This window comes from Salvelinus fontinalis, chromosome 9 (genome assembly GCF_029448725.1).
Source record: "Salvelinus fontinalis isolate EN_2023a chromosome 9, ASM2944872v1, whole genome shotgun sequence".
Classification (NCBI taxonomy): domain Eukaryota; kingdom Metazoa; phylum Chordata; class Actinopteri; order Salmoniformes; family Salmonidae; genus Salvelinus; species Salvelinus fontinalis.
The window spans coordinates 14,855,388-14,876,151 of record NC_074673.1 but is presented as its reverse complement, the minus strand read 5'-3'; the positions used below and the strand labels follow the sequence as shown (position 1 = coordinate 14,876,151).

At 40.3% G+C, this 20,764-nt stretch overlaps 1 pseudogene; it reads left to right on the top strand.

Moving 5' to 3' along the window:
- Window positions 1-18,492, top strand: part of LOC129862956 (mitochondrial inner membrane protease subunit 2-like) — a 194,465-nt pseudogene extending 175,973 nt beyond the window's left edge.
- The last annotated feature ends 2,272 nt before the right edge of the window (window positions 18,493-20,764 follow it).

The following is a 20,764-nucleotide window of genomic DNA, read 5'->3' as shown; positions in this document are numbered from 1 at the left end:
ACCCAATTATTAAACTTATTTTGTATCCGGAATGTGGATGCCATTGCTTTGTACTTCCTCAAAAAGAACAGTCATTGTCGATATCAAAGTTAATCTTGTTCTCTGTTGGCCACGCAGAAGCAGTTTGTTGCTTGGCAAAGGAGGTCATTGCAGTGTTGTTAATGGTCATAGAATTCATTAACTGAGCATTGCGGTATTTTGAATTATTATAGATGTCCTCCAGCGATTAAAAAATACACTTTTCCTATTGAAAAGTGATATTCTGAGTATAAATACAGTAAAGTACACACACGAAAGGGTAAAACAAACTTTGTTTTTTTTACACAACTGCAAACTTCAAGGAGTAGGACATTCAAGGAGTTGGTCTGATGGTGCCCTCTGATGTCATCGGCCTCCCCCTTGCTTGAGGAACAATAGAGGAGCTTGTGCTGTGTCATGAGGATACCTGGATCACCTATTGAGATGTTCAGGTGTTAAATGAGCTGAAGAGGAGACTAGAGTAGGACTTGAAGGGTTAATTAGAAACAAAGTGAACAATCTTTCTCTACCATGGGCTGTGGATGAGCATAGTGCTGCTACTGTTTGTTTGTGTTCCGCTGTGTTGTGAGGTTCACTTGCTGAGAGATGGAGAGGAAAGAGAGGGAAGACAGTGATATGAGTGGAGGAGTGATATCCTGGTACCTGAACCCTACACAATGTTCACTGCAGTATAGTACGTTTCTGTCTACTGCTGGGGAGGTACACTGATTCTAGTTCCGTCTACTGTTGTGAATAGGGTCTTTTTTATGTTATTTTTATTGAAGAGTAGACTAGAGTAAATAGGGTCGCTTTACAGTACAGACGTAAAAGACATAAAACTTGTATTTATTTTTCTTCTCTGTGTATTTGGTGATCATGGTTTTATTATGATCTCATAGCTGTATCTTTATCAAATATATTTATTGATATAATTTATTGTGTGTGTTCCAGGTATCTGTAACGGCTTTCGTCTGGTGAAGGAGAAGAGGACCAAGGTGCAGCGTGGTAAGTGTTCATATTTATAAACAAAATAAACTGAACACTGAAATGACAAAAATAATAAAGAGCGAGAACGAAAACGAAACAGTTCTGTAAGGAATACGCACAAAACAGAAAACAATCACCCACAACCAAAATGGGGAAAACAGGCTACCTAAGTATGATTCTCAATCAGAGACAACAATCGACAGCTGCCTCTGATTGAGAACCATACCAGGCCAAACACAGAAATGGAAAACATAGAAAAACAACATAGAATGCCCACCCCAACTCACACCCTGACCAAACCAAAATAAAGACATAAAAAAGGAACTAAGGTCAGAACGTGACAGTATCCCAAGAACCCCCAGCAGAAGATCATCAAGAGGGTCATAGCCCGGGAGGAAGACTTCATTAAGTACGTACAGAACGAGCTCTTTCCCCATAGCTTTATCAAATCAAACTTAAAACACAAAGGATGTCTAAAATAAAAATAGAATCACTGATTAAAGGCCTATGTGAAGACTTCCTATGTGAAGACTTCCATACATGAAGGGCCCTTTTCGGCATTTGCTGTATGATCGATGAGGATCTCCATATTGCAAATGTACGGACCCTCACTAGACGTCCGCGAATGTTTTTAAAATTCGCAGACAGCGTCGGGCTGTGCACCAGGGCCAGATCTTCCGGGAAGTAATCTAATGAAGTCACTTGGACATTCGGTTTCCGTTTTATAACATTTTCAAATTTTTGTTATTTTTCTGCTGTCCCTGTAAATTCCACCAGATGGTGAATGGCTACTTATTGCAAATGTACAAAACAACACCAATCATGACATGGCAATTTTTCCAAAACGGAAACGACTTCGAAGACAAAACTTGGTGAGCATAGGTTTGGACTAATGGTCTGTTAGCCCAGAAACAAGATGGCGTCGACACTTCAACGCTTTTTCAGTTAAGGCCATTTTTCTGGGATTAAAGGTCAAAAACAAAAATAGAGCGCTAATTTGACCACTTCACGTCAAAATACATGAACCTCCGGTGTCAGGAAAAAAAGAACCAGCATTTTATCTATTGTAATTTACGAGAAATTGTACAATGTACAATTGATGATGGTCAAAGAAATTTGGGGGGTTTTCCAAAAAGTTACAGATCCAGTTGCGGCGTGTTAAGGCGGGTTTCGGAGCTCTATGTGATTTCTGAGATTTTCTGTGATTTTCTGAAATAACACACACTCATTCAACCCTCTGTAAATAAGTCAGTTTTAAACGTAAATACTTAACACGTAGGATTCTGTAAAAGCCTACCCCAATGAGGATATGTGTTTACTTTCAGCTTCCTGTGCCAACAGGAAGTACCTTAAATCGGGGGCATAGGGGTTGTTTCGAAGGGTTGAAAAGGTCAGATCTTTCCAAAACTTCCTATGTAAATCAGTAATTTCTCCCAACAGATTTCCAAGAAAAACTCACACACACACTGCAAGGATGGAGTGACAGTGTGGGGCTTAAAGACACGCAGAGCCTGCAACAGTTACCTTCGTTCTAACTGTCAAAGAACCGTCAGACCTAGAGCTCTGAAACTTTAGAAACCTGTTCTAGAGTTCATGACGATAGTGCATGGTGAGTTATGTGGCTCTAGAAGGTTATCAGACCTAGAAACAGCCTCGTATATTTGCAATAACTTCAATAAATTTTGACCATCGCAAAAATGACCAGGAGAGAGGACCACTGGGATAGGGAGGGAGTGTGGTCCAGGAGAGAGGACCACTGGGATAGGGAGGGAGTGTGGTCCAGGAGAGAGGACCACTGGGATAGGGAGGGATTGGGGTCCAGGAGAGAGGACCACTGGGGTAGGGAGGGATTGGGGTCCAGGAGAGAGGACCACTGAGATAGGGAGGGAGTGGGGTCTGGGTGAGAGGACCACTGGGATAGGGAGAAGGTGCAGTCCAGGAAAGAGGACCACTGGGATAGGGAGGGAGTGGGGTCTGGGGGGAAGACCACTGGGAAAAACCCATCATATGCCACTGGTGACCTTTCAAAAGAAAGCTTGTGCCAAGATGACATCACTCCTGAGAGAAAACCCCACCACACGAGGGATTTTGCAGGTCTGCACTGAAAAGGTGTTGCCTATAGTAACCTTCCATACCATAGCAGGCATGCTGGACACTAGTGCCTATTGTCCCCCCACCACTTTAACCATCCTGGACTGGGCCTCACATTAGCACACAGCACCTTCATGGCTCTGGATTTAGCTATCCTACTCATCTACTCTGTCAGTTAGCAGTGTTAATGTTTTTCTTCTCAGGACTCAAATGGTATACTCTTGGAATACTATACACTTTCCAGTACTGAAATTTGTTGAGTACTTTGTAATCTATTACTTTCCCACTGCTATAGTCAGACTGAACTGACTGATCAATGGACATTTAGAAAAGTCCCAGAGTCGCAAGACTAGGTGCATTGAAACCTCCTCGGCCCATAGAGATGGACCCCAACGTTTCTGTCCGATAGCTCTTTCAAGGACCCCGTCGCAACGCACGGAAAAAGTGGATTTTCAGCACCAATTAACCTGTTTGGGCTGCAAACCCGATGTCGGAACGAAAATGACAACAGCTGCAGGGCGCGAAATTCAAAATCTATTTTTTTTAAATATTTAACTTTCACACATTAACAAGTCCAATACAGCATTTGAAAGATAAACATCTTGTCAATCCAGCCAACATGTCTGATTTTTTAAATGTTTTACAGAGAAAACACCACATATATTTATGTTAGCTCACCACCAAATACAAAAGTGGACAGACACGTATGAATATGATTATGATGTATGAATTATGATTCAAGTAGCATGCACAAGCCAACCAAAATAAACTAAAACCAACCTAAAGAACCCAGAAAAAACTACCTCAGATGACAGTCATATAACATGTTACACAATAAATCTATGTTTTGTTCATAAAAAGTGCATATTTTAGCTATAAATCAGTTTTACATTGATGCTACCATAAATGCTACCACATAGCTACAGTCTGAATCCAGACGGGAGTAGCCAGAGAAAATACATACACCAACGTCGACTACTAATTACACCTCATAAAACATTTCAGAAAAACATATGGTGGATAGCTAATGAAATACAGATATCGTGTGAATAAAGCCAATATTTCCGATTTTTGAAGTGTTTTACAGCGAAAACACAATATATCGTTATATTAGCTAACAACATAAGCTAGCATAAGGCAGCATTGATTCTAGTCAAGCGCTAGCCTAGCACAGTTAGCAGAGTTAGCATACAACAGTTCGACAGATATATGAAAAAGCATCCCAAATTGGGTCCTTATCTTTGTTGATCTTCCATCAGAATGTTGTAACGGGGTCCAATGTCCAGTACAGTCTTTAGTTGGGTTCCAGAACGAAATATTTCCCTCTTTGGTTAGCAAGCACCACGGCTATGCGGCGCTAAACTTTCTGTCTTCAAAACATTCTTCCAAAACATCACGTCTAAAGTCCAGAATAAATTGCAATAATATAATTAAAGTATATTGAAAAAACATACTTTAGGATGATTTTGTGACATGTATCAAATAATATCGAAGTCAGAGATCATATTCACCGTTATCGACCTTCTTCCAGTAGCCGAGACCAAATTCTGCTTCGCGCCCGGAATTTTTTTTTAACTGCGCAGGTCTCACAAGAAGGTGTGGTATTCAGTCCATGGACGAGATATTCGACTCCTTTCAATTCTCACTTCCGCATTACACCCTGATGAAGGCGTGTGACGTGTTTCTACGGTCCTAAGTGTAATGACCTTTTATAGACAAGGTCTTAAAGAGACACATCGCATTTTGGAAATCTCAATTCGGCTGGGAAAATGGCTGTAAAAATATTTCTGTTCGACTTAGAGAAATAATTCAAACCTTTTTAGAAACTATAGACTGTTATCTATCCAACAGTAGTAAATATATGCATATTGTAAAATAAAAAATTTCTTAAGAGGCCGTTTGAAAATGTGCACATATTTTCCAGTTTTTTCAATATTCACCCTGCAGCCTGAATTAAACTGAAGGTGCTTTGAATTATAGGCCTGCTCTGAAATATGTGATTGTTGGCTTCTAAACGAGTTGGAAAAAGTGGGTTTGGTGTCAGATGATATCAGTTTGGTGTCAGAATGATATCTAATTGATTGATGGATGCTGACTTTCTGGCTGACTTTTGTACATTTGCAATATGTTTAAACATTGATTTACCATCACCAAAATGACAGACTGAAATCAACACTAAAAATGGCATCACCATAGTCTCTAGACCGTGCCGAGTTCAACGAGACGCTTGACTGTAGCTCGCTCTGAGCGCAGCGACTGTGAAAAAAAGTAGGCCCAATATGAAGCCTGTCCCTAAATTTCAGATGCTTTTGGGGGACAGCGGCGGAACCGTTATGGTTCAACCACAGGAATGTTCCTAATGTCCTCCCGATCTGTGCAAGCCTAACCTTGACTGTGTGGCAATAACCCTTAACATTGAAAACAGGGTTTTTCATCTCACAGTTTACAATGACATCTCTCCCCATAGGAATACATTGCCTGCTCTTCTAAATTCAACCTGAAGCCTATGTGGGTTATGAATGCCATATCAACTGTCTTCGATGACAATCCATCCGGTCACTATGAGGACTACCTGTGTTGATTCTAAGCTTCCTGGAGCAACCGGAAGTGGATAAAAACTTCTTGTGGATCAAATCCCGTTAACGGGATCGATTTGACAACATCCAGGGAAATTGCAGAGCGACAAACTAGAAATACAACATCGTAACATTAAACATTCTTGAAAATACAAGTGTCTTACATCCTCCAAAAGATTAGAATATTGGTAATCAAACTGCGTTTTCCGATTTAAAATAGCTATTACAGAGAAGAAATGCCATGCTTTTGTTTGAGGGGAGCGATCAACAACAACAATCTTTTTCCGCCATCACAAAATGGACATGATGAAATCAACATATCTAGCGATGGAAAGGAACCACTATCACTGCCCGGCCATCCCGAGTTCATCGGGCCAGTCAATTTCACATTTCTGCAGTATTTTGAGCATGTCAAATTCGTGATGGTAAATGCCCATTGAAACATATCGCAAAGGGACAACTGTGCGCCTGGTGATAATAACGGGCTACCAGGAACACATTTTTTACATTGTTTTGAATGCCTTTAGGAGGATGCAAGGGGTCCACGGCTGGGTAGGGAGCACCCACCCGAAATCAAAACAACGAGCGATGGAGAGGATCCACTATCACTGCCAGGCCATCTCGTGTTCATCGGGCCAGTCAATTTCGTATTTCTGCAGTATTTTTGAGCATGTCAAATTTGTGAGGGTAAATGCCCATTAAAACATATTGCAAATGGACAGCCGTGTTCCTGGTGATTGGAACAGATTACCAGGAGCATATTTTATAAATGGTTTTGAATGCCTTTAGGAGGGTGCAAGGGGTCCACGGCTGGGTTGGGAGCACCCCCCACCCGTGCCCATCTAATAGGGGACGCCCCTGGTCATTTTGGATGTTTTTCCCCTTAGAAATAAAAACAACAACAGAGTTCCACTTCTTTCGCATGTCACCATTGAGCGATTTAGAGGTACCACTATCACTGCCCGGCCATCCCGAGTTCATCGGGCCAGTCAATTTCACATTTCTGCAGTATTTTGAGCATTTGAGCCCATTGAAACATATCGCAAATGAACAGCCTTGCACCTGGTGATCGGAACGGGTCACCAGGAGCCCATTTTAAAAATGTTTTTTAATGCATTTAGGGGGGTGAAAGGGCTCCACAGCTGGGTAGGGAGCACTCCCGACCCGTGCCCATCCAATAAGGTCATTTTGGAAGTTTTTCAAAAAGTCAGAGTCCCACTTCTCTCTCATCATACATTACAAATACCTGTTCTAGGCTGATTCAGGGCTTAACATAGTGATATATATCATTTGTGCAGTATTAATGCCATTTGGACATGGTTCACTAACTTTTGGGTTCGGAACCCGACTTCCTATGATCATATATGGCAAATGGACTTGATCCCGTATCCCTGTTTGGGCTGCAGGGGCAGTATTGAGTAGCCGGATAAAAGGTGCCCATTTCAAACGGCCTCGTACTCAATTCTTGCTCGTACAATATGCATATTATTATTACTATTGGATAGAAAACACTCTCTAGTTTCTAAAACCGTTTGAATTATATCTGTGAGTAAAACAGAACTCATTTTGCAGCAAACTTCCTGACAGGAAGTGGAAAATCTGAAATCGATGCTCTCTTCTAGGGCCTGCCTATAAAGGTCCTTGATATTTATTAGAATACATGCACTTCATACGTCTTCCACTAGATGTCGACAGGCAGCGAGAGAAGAAATGGAGTGAATAACTTGATCTGGGGTCGAACAAAAGCTCTTTGTATGACGTGTCACCAGTTTCCTGTTTTCTGGAGAGCGCGTGAAGGGACCTGGATTTGCCTTCTGATAAGCTGTCGTTATGGACGACTAATATCTCCGGCTTTGATTTTATTTGATACATGTGACAATATCATCGTAAAGTATGTTTTTTCAATATAGTTTTATTAGATTATTGACATTTTTTCGGGACGTTAGGCGTGTTGCGTTGTCTGCGTTTGTTCACGAAGGAGAGCTTAGCGCCACTTTGCTAGCTTTCCATGCTAATTGACTGGAGAAGAGGACATTCTAAATCCAAACAACGATTGTTCCCGACAAAGGACCCCTTGTACAACATTCTGATGGAAGATCAGCAAAAGTAGGACCCATTTTATGATGTTATTTCATATATCTGTCGTACATGTGAACTAGTAGTTTGCGGCCAGGTTTTGGGCACGATCTCGCCATAACGTAAACTGCATATCGTAATGAAGTTATTTTTAGAATTCTAACACGGCGATTGCATTAAGAACTAGTGTATCTATCATTTCCTATACAACATGTATTTTTTAGTTATGTTTATGAATAGTTATTTGGTCAGAATATGTGAGTGCCAGAAAAATATCCGAACGTTGTGGGAAAAAGATGCTACGTTAGCACAATGTATAACCACTGATTTCAGCTCTAAATATGCACATCTTCGAACAAAACATAAGTGTATGTATAACCTGATGTTATAGGACTGTCATCTGATGAAGCTTGTCAAGGTTAGTCAAAAATTATATATCTTTTGCTGGTTTGTTATGATCGCTAACTTTTGCTGCTGGGTAATGGCTTGTGTTTCTGGCTATTGTGGTAAGCTAATATAATGCTATATTGTGTTTTCGCTGTAAAACACTTAAGAAATCGGAAATATTGGCTGGAATCACAAGACGCCTGTCTTTCATTTGCTGTACACCATGTATTTTTCAGAAATGTTTTATGATGAGTATTTAGGTATTTGACGTTGGTGTCTGTAATTACTCTGGCTGCTTCGGTGACATTTCTGACGGTAGCTGTGATGGTAGCTGCAATGTAAAACTGATTTATAGCTCAAATATGCACATTTTTCGAACAAAACATAGATTTATTGTATAACATGTTATAAGACTGTCATCTAATGAAGTTGTTTCTTGGTTAGTTTGGTTGGTTCTTGGTTAGTTAGGTTGGCTTTGTGCATGCTACCTGTGCTGTGAAAAATGTCTGTCCTTTTTTGTATTTGGTGGTGAGCTAACATAAATATACGTGGTGTTTTCGCTGTAAAACATTTTAAAAATCTGTCAGAGCAGCTCATAGATTACTGCACCTGTACATAGCCCATCTATAATTTAGCCCAAACAACTACCTCTTTACCTACTGTATTTATTTATTTTGCTCCTTTGCACCCCATTATTTCTATCTCTACTTTGCACCTTCTTCCACTGCAAACCAACCATTCCAGTGTTATTTTTTTACTTGCTATATTGTATTTACTTCGCCACCATGGTCTTTTTATATATTTTTTTATTTATTTATATATATATTTTGTTTGCCTTCACCTCCCTTATCTCACCTCACTTGCTCATATTGTATATAGACTTATTTTCACTGTATTATTGACTGTATGTTTGTTTTACTCCATGTGTAACTATGTGTTGTTGTATGTGTCGAACTGCTTTGCTTTATCTTGGCCAGCTCGCAATTGTAAATGAGAACGTGTTCTCAATTTGCCTACCTGGTTAAATAAAGGTGAAATAAAAAATAAATGTTGGCTGGATTCACAAGATGTTTATCTTTCAAATGCTGCATTGGACTTGTTAATGTGTGAAAGTTAAATATTTCAAAAATATATATTTTGAATTTCGCGCCCTGCACTTGAAGTGGCTGTTGTCATATTGTGCCCGGCTTCGAGCTTGCAGCCATAAGAAGTTAACATCCTGATTTGTCACCTTCAATACTTATATATTGCATTTGGACATTTCTTATTGCATTTGGCAATGGTTTGCTGACTTTTAACTTCGACTTTTGACTTCCTATGATAGCATATTGCAAATGGACAAAACATATGCCTTATGGACAGCTCAATAAAATATGACAAAGGTATGTTCCTACAGTTCTTATACATGTATAATTGACAAAAAAATCAAAAGAATTTTGAAAAACTGTGCAGAAAGCACTTTTTTAGATGGTGATACATTTTGGAAAGAAAGTTCAAATTTTCAAGATATGACACTTGGGTCTTGACTTTATGTCTATATGAGTTATGTCTCAGGACAGTTCCATGTTGTCTAAGGTGGTAGTAGTGGCTAAATGAGTTGTAACTAAGGACAGGTTCATGTTGTCTTAGGTGAAAGTTGTGGCTATATGATTTGGGTCTCAGGACAATTCCATTTTGTCTAAGGTGGTAGTGGCTATATGAGTTGTGTCTCAGGACAGGTCCATGTTGTCTAAGGTGATAGTAGTGGCTATATGAGTTGTGACTCGGGACAGGTCCATTTTGTCTAAGGTGGTAGTGGCTATATGAGTTGTGCCTCGGAACAGGTCCATGTTGTCTTAGGTGGTAGTAGTGGCTATATGAGTTGTGACTCGGGACAGGTTCATTTTGTCTAAGGTGGTAGTGGCTGCATGACTCGTTACATATAACAACTCCTCCCAGTGTTCTCCTTCAAGGTGACAGGGAAGTCACACTCAGTGATGGCCACACTGAAAAGGTACACACACACAAACCCACACACACACGCACACACACACACACACACAAAATTATTACCATTGTGACTGTTATGAGCAGCAGGGGGAATTGGCCACCAAGGACTATTACCTCTTTTGTTGATCAGAGGGTGGATTGTCTATATTCCGTCACAGCTGCTTTGCTAGGGTGAATTCAAATACAAGGCTCAGGCTTGGTTGTTACTAAGACGTCCTCCAAAGCTGGAAGAACTATGGAAATACGGACCTCCCGGTTTATGAAGAAATTTACCAGAGCCTTAGTTACAGTACAATGGAAATACAGTATGTGACCTAGTGAAGTTAATTTTGCAAAGTTGCAAAGACATTCATTACATTCATTCCCCTGAAACACTGAGTGTAGTCTAGCCAGGCTTTCTAATCTCGGCAGTAGCCAAAGCGAACGGTTGATAGTCAGTGGAGCTCTAATTGAAATGACATTGGGAGAATTAGACAGAGGCGGGTGCCACTACTCATAACACATTGTCGCCATGTAATTCACTCTGGCAACAATTTGTGATGGGCGCCACTGAACAAATTACAGGTCACTTGTATTGCCTGGGAGGAGATAGTGGAATAATTAACATGGGGGTTTGATGGCTGACGGGGGGCGGTGGGATGGTCGCTGTGTGTGTGTTGCCTTTGGGGCCAGCCATGCTATAAATCACAGCTATGGTTTTAATCTCGCCATGCACAGAGAGACTGTCTTCTCTGCCTGACAGAGGATGAGGCCTCTCAGCCAATTACAGCCCTCAGTGTGTGTGTGTGCGTGTGTGTGTGTGTGTGTGTGTGTGTGTGTGTGTGTGTGTGTGTGTGTGTGTGTGTGTGTGTGTGTGTGTGTGTGTGTGTGTGTGTCTCTGAGCTTAGCTCCTCCTCAGAGATATATAGGGACATAAATCATGTGTTACAATCTAATCACGGCTTTAAATACCCCAGAAAGCCCAAGTGTTACGCCGCTATATTGTCAGGGAAATTGTTGCGAAGCTGTAAAGCTGATGACTGGGATATATACTGTACATTGAGAGGAAATTTATATTAATTTAAAGTGTATGAGGAATACAGATGTATAATCTTAATTTGAGTCAGTTTGGTACAGCAGGAAAATAATTTTGTAGCAACAGGAAATTATGAAAATGTTTGTAGGCCTTGATACATTTTTCGTAAGGGAAAATCAAGTCAGAAATTTCAAAGAGGAAAATACAAATTTCAGCAGTTCTCCTGTAACAGGGTGTTCAAATTAAGATCCTACATCTGTAGCTATCTGGAGGTAGATACTGGTGTTCAAAGAAGGAACAGAACAACTCAATCTGGGGTGCCAGGCAGGCTGTGAGACACATGGCTGGTGAACAAGACTATGGCTGTGTTCCCATGTCCATGCTAGCATACCACTTAGGATGCATGCCTAACACATTCTCATTGCTATTCATTCTAGTGTGGATATTGGAACCAGGCCTAAATTTGACTTAACCTGTCTAATTCACCTCAAGCTGTCACACATCGTCATCATCGCCATCATCATCATTGTCATCATTATCGTGTTTTATATGTCCATTATCATGTGTATCTGTGCCCTGTATGCCTACCCCATCCAACCGCCACTGTACCAGGCAGCTACTGTTTAAAGCCACAGCACTGATAGTAGAGTTAGGGAGCATAAATATTTAAGACAACTCAACGCTGAGACTGTCTGAAAATCTCCCCCAAACTCCTGAACTCCTGAATCTCCCCAACCCTTTGTAACTGCTAGACACTGCCGGGAAGCGAGTTGCATGCTAATAGCATTAATACAGGAGTCTGTATATTCACATTAAAATGAAATTGTGCTTGCGTCCCAAAGGGCACCCTATTCCCTATTTAGTGCTCTACTTTTGACCAGGACCCATAGAGCTCTGGTCAGAAGTAGTGCACTATGTAGGGAATACGGTGCCATATGGGATGAATCCTGTTTTTGTCTTCCCACAAAACTGTTCTTTTTCCTGAACCTATCAGGGGTAGCTGAACACTTTATAGTAATGTTCATTAATAAACCATTTGATAAAGTATTTATAAGTATGTAGTGTATGCCCCAATGAATATGAATTTATTAGGCTAATACATGTATATGAACACTGCTTATAAAGGAAGATGGTTTAATAAAGTGTAACTGCAGACTAGTCTACTGTTACGACTTCTACCGAAGTCGATGCCTCTCCTTGTTCGGGCGGTGTTCGGCGGTCGACGTCGCCGGTCTTCTAGCCATCGCCGGTCCATTTTTTATTTTCCATTTGTTTTGTCTCATTTTCCCACACACCTGGTTCTCATTTCCCTCCTTATTGGTTGTGTATTTAACCCTCTGTTTCCCCCATGTCTTTGTGTGGTATTGTTGATCTGTTTTCATGTAGGCGCACGTTAGGCTGGTTGCGCTGGGTTATGTTCAACCCGTATTTGTATTTCGTGTTCGTTTGTGCCGTGTGCTTTTGATTCGCCAAATAAAAGGCTCCAGTTTGCTACCAAATATCTGCTCTCCTGCACTTGACTTCCTACAGCCCTTCACGCATACCCTGACACTACAGATAAGATTTGCCCTACTTTTAAAGTATTCTAAAGCATACAGTATGATCACTAGATTTTGAAGGAGCCAGTAGTATGTTCTTGTGTTGGTTGTGTTCAGATACTGTATGTAGACCTAACCCCTGACATTTAAATTCACTGAACCTCAGTTTGCTGAAGAACAGACATTAAGTTTAGTTTTCCCAGCAGCCAAATCAATATTTTTGTCCCAAGGTCTAAAGCAGTGGTGTCAAACATAATATAAATATATATAAAACAAACCAAAAATTTGGTATACATTTTTTATGTATTTGTATTTTGTTACATTTTTGGGGGGATAGGCAAACTAAACTTTCAAATGATTAAAACTAAATCGAAACTGTGGAAATTATAATGGACCTACATTCATACAGTTTCTTGACTGTGTCCAGCTCACTGATAATCACCAAAATGAAAGCTAGACAGTCAGGGAGCATATGATTTGCAAAAAAAATGATAGAATATTGAGGAATATTTTGTGCAAATTTTGACTGCATGGAAATATAACCACTTTTCAGTTCAGTCCTCTGGACCTCGTTGTAAACTGAATGCGGCCACCAGGCCAAAATGAGTTTGACTTCCCAGGTCTAAAGAGTAGTCAGATAGGCTCCTGTAACATTGACCTAGAAAGGAATAGGAGAAGAATTGTCATTTAAAAAGTAATTTCTCCCATAATTTACAACGTTCCTGTGATGAACCATACACTAGTCACAGCAAAGTACCCAGGTGATTAATCGTGTGTACCAACCTGTCCTCACTCCTCACAAAGGCGATGAGAGGCAAAATAGTTGAAGCTTAACTAGTCTGTAGGGGAACTGATCAAACAGAGGTTATGTCCCAAATGGCACCCTATTCCCTTTAAAAAAGATACACTACCGTTCAAAAGTTTGGGGTCACTAGAAATGTCCTTATTTTTTAAAGTAAAGCACATTTTTTGTCCATTAAAATAACATCAAATTGATCAGAAATACAGTGTAGACATTGTTAATGTTGTAAATGACTATTGTAGCTGGAAACGGCAGATTGTTTATGGAATATCTACATAGGCGTACAGAGGCCCATTATCAGCAACCATCACTCCTGTGTTCACATGGCACGTTTTGTTAGCTAATCCAAGTTTATAATTTTAAAGGGCTAATTGACATTAGAAAACCCTTTCGCAATTATGTTAGCACAGCTGAAAACTGTTGTTCTGATTAAAAAAGCAATAAAACTGGCTTTCTTTAGACTAGTTGGTTCTGATTAAAAAAGTAATAAAACAGGCCTTCTTTAGACTAGTTGAGTATCTGGAGCATCAGCATTTGTGGGTTCGATTACAGGCTCAAAATGGCCAGAAACAAAGACTTTCCCCTGAAACTCGTCAGTCTATTCTTGTTTTGAGAAATGAAGGCTATTCCATGAGAGAAATTGCCAGGAAACTAGGGGCCGATAGGCTCTATAGAGGGAGTAGTGTTCCATTTGGAAGAACAATCAGACACTAGACCTAAGGGAGTGAGCTATCCTGTCCATATTCTGTCCACTGGTTGAAGCTTATTCATAAAACCCTCTTAGGCCTCACTCCCCCCATCTGAGACGCTTACTGCAGCCCTCATCATCCACATACAACACCCGTTCTGCCAGTCACATTCTGTTAAAGGTCCCCAAAGCACACACATCCATGAGTCACTTGTCTTTTCAGTTCAGCTGCAAAAAACACTCAAACTGGATCGTTTTATCTCCATCTCTTCATTCAAAGACTCAATCATGGACACTCTTACTGACAGTTGTGGCTGTTTCGCGTGATGTATTGTTGTCTCTACTTTCTTGCCCTTTGTGCTGTTGTCTGTGCCCAACAATGTTTGTACCATGTTTTGTGCTGCTGGCATGTTGTGTCTTCATGTGTTGCTGCCATGCTGTTGTTGTCTTAGGTCTCTCTTTATGTAGTGTTGTGGTGTCTCTCTTGTCGTGATGTGTGTTTTGTCCTACATATATATAGGCATTTTCTCTTCTGGTAGGCCGTCATTGTAAATAATAATTTGTTCTTAACTGACATGCCTAGTTAAATAAAGGTTAAATAAAAATAAACAAAAAAAATCTCATTAGTCATTACACACAAGCATGTTTTGTCTTCGTTCAGTTTGTCCTTGTCATCTGATTAGATTGTTACCTAAAGGGAGCATATGAAAGGACGACTGGCAGATGGATGATTTAGTAAAAAGGTAATGAACCATAATGAAACTAAATGACAATTTCCTAAATGCAGATGTACTGTATATAGACTAACTATATTCTCGACTCTAAAATATTTGTCAAATTTTTTTGTGGTTTTCAATTGAGCCTGTAGCTCAATAAATGTTAATGACTGCCTTTCTTTTATAGCTAGGTTCTGAAGTAAATTTGGGTTGTAAAACTGGCTAATGTGTTGATCCAAATGTGTTGATCCAAACCTCCGCCCTCCCTCTCCCTCCAGGACGCTTGGCTATAAAAACCTCTATCTGAGAGTTGCTGACGGCCACTTTTGGATCCAGGGGGACCATCAAGGCCACAGTCTGGACAGCAACAGCTTTGGACCGGTAAGCCACTTTTCTGCTTAAACTCCCTATTGTACACTGCTCTGCTCAAAGTTCTCCACTACACAATGGGAATGGCCCATGCCAAAGCCTTATATTAGAATATAAAAGCCTTATATTGGAATATAAAAGCCATAAATTAGAATATAAAAGCCTTATATTAGAATAAAAAAGCCTTATATTAGAATATAAAAGCCTTATATACACTGAGTGTACAAAACATTAAGAACACCTGCTCTTTCCATGACATAGACTGACCAGGTGAATCCAGGTGAAAATGATGATCCCTTATTGATGTCACTTGTCAATTCAATCAGTGTAGATGAAGGGAAGACAGGTTAAAAAATGATTTCTAAGCCTTGAGACAAGTGAGACATGGATTGTGTATGTGTGCCATTCAGAGGGTGAATGGGCAAGACAAAACATGTATGTGCCTTTGAACAGGGTATGTTTTTCATAATCAACAGTTTCCCCTGTGTATCAAGAATGGTCCACCACCCAAAGGCCATCCAGTCAACTTGACACAACTATGAGAAAAATTGGAGTCAACATGGGCCAGCATCCATGTGGAACACTTTCGACACCTTGTAGAGTCCATTCCCTGACTTATTGAGGTACAACTCAATATTAGGAAGGCGCTCTTAATGTTTTGTAAACTCAGTGTTATATTTGGATATAAATATAAGGCTCTGGGCGATGACATTGAAAAGCTAAGCACAGCTTGTCTGAGTCGTGATGTGTGTCCAGCAGCTCCACATTGGAACTTCAACAATGGGCCTAAATAGCCCTTGGGAGTATTTAATGAGGAAAAGGAAAATAATTTAATAGCCATGCATTGGCGAACAAACCTGGGTTCCAAATGTGTAATTTGTGTTCTGCTCATTATGACAAGTTGTTCCTTCAGAGGGAAGAAACTCAAACAGTTTCTCCACACAGTAGGCAGGCAGGTAGGTGGCACCAGTGGTGGAAAAAGTAACCAATTGTCATAATTGAGTAAAAGTATTTCAGGGAGCTGTCATTGGATGGAGGAAGGAAGCAGCAGAGCAGAGCAGAGGCTAGGGAATGAACTATCTGTGGCGTTCCATTCCTTTAAAGGAACTACTTTGTACTTGACATTTAACTAGGTCCATCAAACCCAGCTGCTGGTTTTTGGGGTATCACCAGGTGATTGAAGTTGGTTTTGGATGGTTCTATGTCAGTACTGTGTCTGTAGCTGGATCACAACTTTTAAGTATTTGGTTAGAGTGAAGTTTTGTGGAGGAGTTTGTGGATTACCTTATTGTGACCAGTTTATTTACCGGCCTTGAACATAATATTAAAAGTGAAACTGTTTCCTTTACTAATTTTATCCTATAGTATATCTAAATGCAGTGACACATCGGCCTAACACTGGAAATACGTACCCTCTTGTGGTTTCTTATGTAGGCCTATACGGTGTAGTATGCATGCAAATATGAACAATATTTCTGCATGCGTATTAGGCCTACTTACGTTTCACCTCAATATAAAATGCATTGGTCTTACTGACATTGTGTCGTTTGTTTGTATTGTTTTCCTGAACACAGTAGAGACCATCTCTCAGATTTGCTGATCACAACAGCTAAGAATTGAAATAGCTGCTGTCCTCATTTTGACTCATACTTAATCTCTCTTTGCACTATTCATGTTTTTCTAGCAGGACCGAGATGTATACCATATTCAAGTACATGCTGTACTCCACAAAATTCTATAGGATCTGTTCCTAAAATGTATTTCAAAGAAAAAAGCTTTGAGCTTCCTTGACCCGTGAATAGTAGAATGTATAACAATACCTTTTCAGTGCTTGTCTGGATTTACATTTCACAAAAAGTGGATTCCACCAATGTGAAATGTTATTTGTTACTAAAATATCTGGATACTGGATATATGAAAGTTAGTCCATTTTGCGGTAGAGGAACAACCAAAGACCAAGAAATGTTCAATTTTTCTATTGTGCTGACTTCATTTTAAATGGGTCTACTGGGCACGGAACCTTTTTGCTAGGAAGTGAATAAACACGCTTCTCAGTAAAGCCCTTACCTGCCTGCTCCCTCGCTCTCTCTCTCTCTTGCTCTTTCTCTCGTTCTCTCACTTTCTCTCTCTCTTTTCTCTCTCTCTCTTTCTTCTCTCTCTCTTTCTCTTTTCTCTCTTTCTCTCGCTCTTTTGTTACGCTCTCTCTCTCTTTTGTTATTTCTACTCGTCTATGACCCAATAGGCTCTCTGGGCTTCCTGGAGAGCCAGGTGCAGTATAAAGTGCCGTGTGACATGTAGTCACTGAGTGAGCTGTCAGGTCAGATAGACCTTAACAAATATCCCAGTAATACCTTTTGTCTAAATCATATTATGTATTTATTGTAGCTTGAAATATGCTGAATGCCTGAAACTGCGTTCAACGGTTGCTTTGTCTACGGGTTTACGGAGGCCAAATAACAAAAATACATGTTGCTTTATCGTATTGTGATGCTTCAATATCCTATTATTTTTCAGGTCACTGAAAAATTGCCCATTTCTCAGCGGCATAGGGGTGTGTGGTAATTGAATGACGTTATGTTTGTTGATATTTATAAATTAAATCTAAATGGCAAACATATTTGTTGTCCAGATCAAGTCAATAAATGTCACAGTGACTATCACCCACCCAACTACAGCAATTAGCGAAGGAGTATTGTACCAAATCCATTCCTAAGTGACAACCTTTAGTAGCTCGTTTTGCCACTCCCAGTCCCTACACTAAGACCTCTGAGGAGGAAGGGAGAGGTGTTGGTATTCTGGAGTCTTTTATCACAGGCCCCTGATGTCTACAAGGCCTTGGCACTCATTTCTCCTGTGTGAGGGAACAGTGGAACAGTTAGTTTAGCTTCCTAGGCCTCCTCACCTCACCTCCGCAGCCTTGAAATGTCATTTGAGAATTTTATTGTGTATTTATGAAAGTCTTGGCATCTGTCTCCAGTCTGTTGTGTGTGTTGAAACCTAAAAAAATGCATAGTCTAAAACACATTGCTTTTGTCTTTCTTTATCATTATCCCGAAGTGGCTGATTAATCATTCATTCCGGATCATTCCTGATCCCTGCCATGTCAAACAGTATGTCCTAAAGGACCGTGCATCGCAGGAAATGGACCTAAAACCACACCATGAGCACCTGCCACACCACAAACAAGATGACGCCGACAGACACGGCAGCTCTGCTTCTAGCTCCAAAGCAACTTTGTAGTATTTAGTTTTTTTGTGTGAAATGTCTTACATTATTAGGCCAGAACGTTTTTTGTGTTATTACATACAGCAAGAAATAACTTTTGTATAAAAGAGCGATGGGAACTCACCAGCATTACGACCAGGAATACGACTTGCCTTTGTTCCTATCCCTCCAGTTATAGTCACTGTCACGTTCGTCGTAGTGATGAGACCAAGGCGCAGCGTGATGATAATACATCTTCCTTTTAATAACAAAGAATACTGAACAAACTATACAAAATAACAAAAACGAATGTGAACGCTATAAGACACGAGTGCTGACATGCAACATCACATAGACAATCACCCACAAACCAAACTGGAAATGGCAACCTAAATAGGATCCCCAATCAGAGACAACGATAAACAGCTGCCTCTGATTGGGAACCAATTCAGGCCACCATAGACCTACATATGCCTCGATTACACACAGACACCTAGACATACAAAAACCCTAGACAATAGAAAACAATCACACCCACCCTCGTCACACCCTGACCTGACCAAAATAATACAGAAAACATAGAATACTAAGGTCAGGGCGTGACAGTCACGGCCGTGTATATTCCCCCTCAAGCCGATACCACGATGGCCCTCAAGGAACTACACTTGACTTTGTTCAAACTGGAAACCGCATATCCTGAGGCGGCATTTATTGTAGCTGGGGATTTTAACAAAGCAAATTTGAGGAAAATGCTACCGAAGTTCCAATCAACACATTGACTGTAGTACTCTCGCTGCTAAAACGCTCGACCACTGCTACTCCCGCTTCCGGGATGCCTACAAGGCCCTCCCCTGCCCTCCCTACAGCTAATCAGATCACAACTCCATTTTGCTCCTCCATTCCTATAGGCAAAAACTCAAACAGGAAGTACCCGTGCTAAGGTCTATTCAATGCTGGTCTGAACAATCGGAATCCATGCTTCAAGAATGTTTTGATCACGCAGACTGGGATATGTTCCGGGTAGCCTCTGAGAATGACATTGACGTATACACGGACATGATGACTGCGTTCATCTGGAAGTGTATAGGGGATTTGTTCCCACTGTGACTATTAACTTCTTGCCGCACGGATCCCTTTAGCGGCATCATTTTCGTAAACAACCGCTGAATTGTAGAGTGCCAAATTCAAAAATAATACTACAAATATTTATAATCATGAAATCAAAAGTGAAATATACCAAAACACAGCTTAGCTTGTTGTTAATCCACCTATCGTGTCAGATTTTGAAAATATTCTTTACATCGAAAGCAATCCAAGCGTTTGTGAGTTTATCAATCACTAGACAAAACAGTAAGAACAGCTAGCCCCAAATTAGCTTGGTCACGAAAGTCAGAAAAGCAATAAAATGAATCGCTTACCTTTGATAATCTTCGGATGTTTGCACTCACGAGACTCCCAGTTTAGTTAGTATAACCAAAAACCGCCATTTGGTTTTGTTCAGAAAACCACAAGCTCGTTCCGGTCCTGAAAGGCAGACGAAAATTCCAAAACGTATCCGTAATGTTCGGAGAAACATGTCAAACGTTTTTTTATAATCAATTCTCAGGTTGTTTTTAACACAGATAATTGATCATATTTAAACCGGACGGTAACCTATTCAATACTACAGAGAAAGAAAATGTCGAGCTTCATCTCTAGCACGCAGCAACTAATCAAAGAACACCTGACGCGTTTTAAAAAATCTCACTAATTTTTCAAAATAAAAGCTTGAATCTATGTCTAAGGCCTGGTCACAGCCTGAGGAAGCCATTGGAAAATGAATCTGGTTGATACCCCTTTAAATGGAGGAGGGGCAGGCAACGGAACAGGGATTTTTCCAAATAAAAGGCACTTCCGGGTTGGATTTCCTCAGGTTTTCGCCTGCAAAATCAGTTCTGTTATACTCATAGACAATATTTTAACCGTTTTGGAAACTTTAGAGTGTTTTCTATCCGAATCTGTCAATTATATGCATATTCTACCATCTGGACATGAGAAATAGTCAGTTTACCTTGGGAACGTTATTTTTCCATTATGGCCTCTCAGTTTGACCCAGTGGCCTGGACTAGCGTCATTCTATACTGTATTGCTTAGGGCTCTTTCCTGGGATTTGGCTCCTTGTGTAATGATCTTCGTCTGGAGAAAGAGAGGAGGACCAAAGCGCAGCGTGGTAAGTGTTCATGATGAAACTTTAATAGAACAAACTGAACACTGAAATACAAAACAATAAATTGAACGAACAAAAACCAAAACAGTTCCGTGTGGAACA